Here is a 6,034-nt window from a genome sequence, read left to right on the forward strand (position 1 = left end):
GGAGACGCGAATTATCGAAAACGGCTCATTTGAAAAGACTATTTTGCCCATCGTTTTTTAACCTCATTTCTCTTCTTTTCTGTCGACAGAGAACCGCACACAGCAGCTCTTCTTCTCTTCGTCATTCTCTTCATCTGTTCTTCGAGTGGGAGAGAAAAAAAACCCCTAATCCTGAACTCTCTACGATAGATCCGATCGACAAAGTAATTTTTTCTTTTAGTTTAAGAATTAAAAATGGTAAGAAAATCGTTTAATTTTTTAATCATATTCTGTTTTTTCTTTCTATATCACAACTGGTGAGATTTGAGATGAAATTATGTGAATCTTATTTAGGGTTTGTTGGATTTTTCAGTCGGCTCTCTTCAATTTCCATTCGTTTTTGACAATGGTGTTGTTAGTAATCTGCACCTGCACTTGTGTTAAGATGCAGTTTCCTACCATTCTCCAACAAAAAACTGGGTACTCTCTCTCTCTCTCTCTCTCTCTCTCTCTCTCTCTCTGTATTAGCTTAATATGCTTAGACTTCTAGGGTTTAGATTAGGAATATTGATTGATACACTATATTGTGGAGACCTTATAATATCTGTACAGTTATAGGAAATCAAACCCATTGAGCTTAAACAATTAACCGAAGCGTTAACATTTGATCTGTTTGAAAAAAATTCCATTTGCACAAAAGGTGTTTGAAATTTTTTGGATTTTAGGTGATATATATATATATATGGGAACGGATAAAGGGACATATGTAAAAACAATGTAACATTAATAAATTTCAAAATGTGGGTTAGAAGTTTCGGATTAAGCTAATTTTTTGTGAGGATGATCTCCATGATGGGAAGATCATCCAAAAAAAAAAAAATCAGTCAAATCTGAAACTTCTAACCCCATTAAAAGTGATTTAGAATGTAGACCGTTGATTTTTTTTTTGTCAAGTTTTGCAAATAATTTGTAAATCACTTTTGATGGATTTAGAAGTTTCAGATTGAGTTGATTTTTTGTGAGGATGATTTTCTCATCATAGTGACCATCCTCGCAAAAAATCAGCTCAATCCAAAACCTCTAACCCATATTTTGAAAAACCATTGTTTTTACATATGTCCCTTGAACCACCCCCAATATATATATTTTCTATTTAGATGCTTTCTACATTGCTTTGAGATGGTATTGGACTTGCAGATTAACCTCTATAAGGATCAGATGTAGGGAGTTGTGGATGTGGGTCTATATAAGTTGGTTGGTAATTTGGGTTGTAGTGTGGGGTGTCTTTGTGAGTCAACTTGGGCTTCCTCCGTGGTGTTGATTCACAATCGAAGGCGTTATGGGTTTTGCATTTAGAAAGAATTTGGGAGAAGATTGTTCATCAAACTTATTAACTCTGTTAAAGAGTACATTATACTCGAAAAACCCTTTTATACTCACCCTCCAAGAATCAAAGTTAGTGGAGTGTGACGATAAGATGATTAATGAGCTTTGGAGGGGGGACATTGGCTGTGATTTTCTTCCAATTTTAGGATCAGCAGGTGGCTTAATCATGACGTGGAATAAGAATTTCATTAAAGTGTCAATAAACATGGTTAGGCCTTTTTCTATTTCTATTTTGTGTAACTGTGTTAATAAGGATTTTCAGTGGGTTTTTTCAGGTATTTACGGTCCTACTAAAGGTGGGGAGAGAGTTCAATTTTGGGAGGAATTGGAGGATGTGGGGAATGTTACATAGAAGGGTATTCAAATAGTAACCCATAAATGGTGCCTCTTAGGGACAACACAAATTTACTGGTTTGATAATCTAATTGAATACCCAAAATTTTGATGTAGTTTGTAACATTCGTTGGATTTCAAATTCGAATAGGAAAAAATAAAATCGAAATTCTAATGGAGCTTTAATGTAATTATATATTTATAAGGATATTCTGATAATTTTTATGTATTATGGGTATATTATCAACATTGCGTATTATACAGGTATTTTGTTTATCAGGAAAATTTCATATGTCCATTTTGAAGAGGAGATGCTGTCGAAATTTCTATAGAATTATAAACTTTTTAAAATTAAAAAAATTATTTCTATAAATTTTTAATATGAATTTATTATTTTTATATAATTTAATGTAATTATATATTTATAAAGGTATTCTGATAATTTTTTATGCATTCTGGGTGTACTATCAACCTTAAGGGCATTCTGGTCATTTTACCCTAATACAGCAGATTCTTGAAGCTGTATCAAACAGTAATTACCAGATTCTGGTCAACAGCACAGCACTTTTACAAAGCTCTATCAAACAGACTTTTCAATGTTTCAGCTTCTGACAGCAGATTCAGACAGCAGATTCTGACAGTAGAAGCTGACAGCAGATTTAAGAAGCTGAATCAATCAGCACCTTAGGGGGCGGTTGATTGCGCTTCTAAACGCAATTTTACTAATGTTTGCGTCAAAACGCCGTGTTTTGAAGTTGAATCAAACGCATTTAGTCACTGCGTTTTGAATTTGCGTTAAAATTTTGCGGTTTGAAACGCAAATGAGAGAAGCGATTTGAGGGAGCTTTTTTACTTTACGTTTGCAGGAGTTGAAATACCGAATAAACGGTTCTTCTAAAAGACGTTTCTACCCCTCCCTATTTTCTCTATCGAATAGACGAAGACAGAAACTCTATTGAAGCTCTATTCAACCACGACGACAGAACCTCTGTTCAACCTCTTTCTCGCACACACAGCAGCCTTCTCAAACCTCTCTCTCTCTCTCTCTCTCTCTCTCTCGAACCTCTCTCTCGCTCTCGGACACCTCTATCTCTGTTTCATCTTGGTCTTCAATCGTCTAACACAGCTACGCACAGCTGTTGGATCTCCAACTCGCACAGATTTTCGCAAAGCTCTCTCTCTCACAGCAGATTTCGCACAGATCTGCAAAGAGTTCGACCTCTGCATCAACTCTTATAGGTTTCTCTCTCTCTCTCTACATCGAAAATTAATTTAATTTCAATTTTTTTGTAAATTGAATACGATTTTTAGTTTGGGGTTTTTGATTTAGAGAATGGGTTTTACCTGTATATCCATCACAGTATCGATCTCCAACTCAACTCACCAAGATTTGAATCCCAAACGAACAATAGATTCATATCTTCTCAGGTTTTAGTTCCTACAACTTCAATAGATTCATATAGTTTAGGATTTTATAAAATTGGGTTTTTGATGTCGATTTGTTAACCCAGATCTACAATGAATATGGATTTTGATGTCGATTTGTTTATGTATTTTTATATTTTCGGGGGATAATTTTCACTTTAATATAATTTTTTTGGATCAGAAATGATGAGAAATATAAGTTAATTGTTATTATCTTTATAGAGGTAAATCGTAAGAGATTTTGGTTAGATCGAAACTCCAATTGGAGAACAGACAGGAAATTAGACATTTTTTAGAAACCTAAATCAAATATTGATAATATTTGGTAAAATTTTTTTTAACCAATATACATCGGTAAAATTCAAAAATATTATCTCTAGGAAACAATATAAGAATATGATAATGTAATTTTAGAATATTCGAATATAAGTTGAATATGATAGAATTTAGGTCATTTTCTATTAGTCTATCATGGAAGTTTGAACTCAAGGAGGGCATATCATTAGTTTTAAAAAAATAGGTGTATCTCAAATATTCTTTAAAATGTGTAAGGTGTATCCAAAACACCCTATCTTATAAAATATTCTAAAATTGACTTTCATTCTTGCTTGTATATATATGGTTCAGAAGCATGTCTATGCTCGATAAGGATAAACCTTGCTCCTTTTGAATTTAATAAGTTTAGACTATTGGACTAGTTCTTGAAGGAAAAAACTGTTTGTTGCGGTTAACCCGTTTCAAAATTTTGAAGAAACTCTATTTCCATTAGATTACATGTGGCGTTTCAAGGAAATGTTTCAAAATTTTGTGAAAATGTTTCAAATTTTTGTGAAAATGAAGCGGGCTGCTCGCTTCAAAGTCCCGCTTGATTTATCTTAGTGAGAACTCTTATATTGTGTATGAATATTTATTATTGGATCTTTATTATTGTGTATGATTACTGGGTATCATACGCTTCCCTAAATTCAAATTATTGTTGGTAATATTTTTAGCCTTATATGTTCTTTCAATGGAGTTGTTTTGTTGGTAATAGAATTTTATTATATTTATCTATATTTATTGTAATTATATATTTATAGAGGTATTTTAGTAATTTTGGATGCATTATTTGTACATTATGTTGGATTGTGTATTATACAGGTATTTTGTTTATCAGGAAAATTTATATGTCTATTTTTAAGAGGAGATGCTGCCGAAATTTCTATAGAATTATAAATTTTTCTATATATATTTTTTGAATTATAAATATTTTAAAATTAAAATAATTATTTTTTTAATTTTTTATATAATTTTATTATATTTATATATATTTAGTGTAATTATATATGTATAGGGGTATTCTGGTAATTTTATGCATTCTGGTTGCATTATCAACCTTAAGGGCATTCTAGTCATTTTACCTTACTACAGCAGATTTTAGAAGCTGTATCAAACAGTAATTACCAGATTCTAGTCAACAGCACAGCAGTTTTAAAAAGCTCTATCAAACAAGTTTTTCAACTTTTCAGATTCTGACAGCAGATTCTGACAGCAATTTTAAGAAGCTGAATCAATCAGCACCTTAGTAACGTTTTTCCTTTTAATGATCCTTAAAAGACTATTTTCACAATTTTTGGCAAATGAAAGGTAAAAATTACTTTTTCATTGGTTCTTAATGATATGAAAGTCTTAGAAATCCTTCTAATTGATCAATCTTGCTCTTATTCCCTCAAGTTTTTTTTTCCAATCTATTATATGATAAAATTCACACAAGAGTTTAGTTTTTAACATTCTTTCTTACTTGTTTTCTGTGAATATAATAGATAAAAGATTTTTTGAAGAGAGAAATTGAAGAATTATGGTGTACTATTCTCATTGATATGGGTAGCATATATATAGATTACATGAGCACAGAAATAGGAAACTAATTACAAAGAAATAGGAAACAAATAAATTGAGTAACTACAAATAAATGACATAATTACAGATAATTACAAAAATATTCAAACATGAAAATCCCTTGATTTTCTCTCTTGACTTTCTCAACTTGATTGTATATCCTTATCATGGCCCACACAAGTGGACGACTGTAGAGCAAGTCCAATCTTGACCTTGAGTGAGTCAAACTGAGGATGAGCAAATGGTTTGGTAAGAGCATCGACGAGTTGATCAGAGGCAGAGATGTGTGACACTCATAGCAAACCATTTTGAATGTGTTCTCAAAATAAAGTGATAGTCGAGAGCAACATGTTTCATATGCGAGTGAAAGACCGGATTGGAACAGAGATTTGTTGCACCAACATTATCACAATAAATAATTGATTGTTAGGGAAGAGTAACACCGACTTCAGTGAGGAAAGAGCAAATCCAACGAATTTTCGCAACAGTAAAGGTCACCAATAGGTACTCAGCCTCAGTGGAAGAGCGAGCCACAGTTCGTTGTTTCTTGGAGCTCCAAGAAATAGGATTATGACCCAGATAGACTATGTATGCACTAGTGGAGGTGAAATCATCTTTGTTACCTGCCCAATCAACGTTTGAAAAGGCATGAAGTGCTAGTGGGGAGGTCCAAAAAAGTGTGATGTCGTGATCTAAGGTACCACAGAGATACCATAGTAGACGTTTGACCTCATTCCAGTGGCCATTTGTCGGTTGATGCATAAACTAAGAAAGTTTGTTCACCGTATAGGCAACGTCTGGCCGAGTGAAGGAGAAATACTGGAGGCTGCCAACAACTGTTTGATACTCAGTCGGATCAAATAGTGGGGTTCCGGATTGTAAGGTGAGAATCAAACTGGTTGCTAGTGGTGTGGGAGCAAGCTTAGCTTCAGTCATGTGAATTCTGTTAAGTAGATCGGCAATGTACTTGCGTTGACTTAGGAAAAGACCATTAGTATGGGAGGTAATTTCCACTCTAAGGAAGTATATCAAG

The 6,034-nt window shown here is 33.2% G+C and overlaps 1 long non-coding RNA gene across 1 annotated transcript; it reads left to right on the forward strand.

Annotated features, from left to right (window-relative positions):
* The first annotated feature begins 76 nt into the window (after positions 1 to 76).
* LOC147384085 (uncharacterized) lies at positions 77 to 1,946 on the forward strand. The gene is made up of 3 exons (XR_015173055.1): positions 77 to 237; positions 353 to 459; positions 1,641 to 1,946. It is a non-coding gene; the product is annotated as an uncharacterized LOC147384085 (long non-coding RNA).
* Positions 1,947 to 6,034: the final 4,088 nt, after the last annotated feature.

This window comes from Akebia trifoliata, chromosome 15 (genome assembly GCF_017979445.1).
Source record: "Akebia trifoliata isolate Shusen 1 chromosome 15, ASM1797944v1, whole genome shotgun sequence".
Classification (NCBI taxonomy): domain Eukaryota; kingdom Viridiplantae; phylum Streptophyta; class Magnoliopsida; order Ranunculales; family Lardizabalaceae; genus Akebia; species Akebia trifoliata.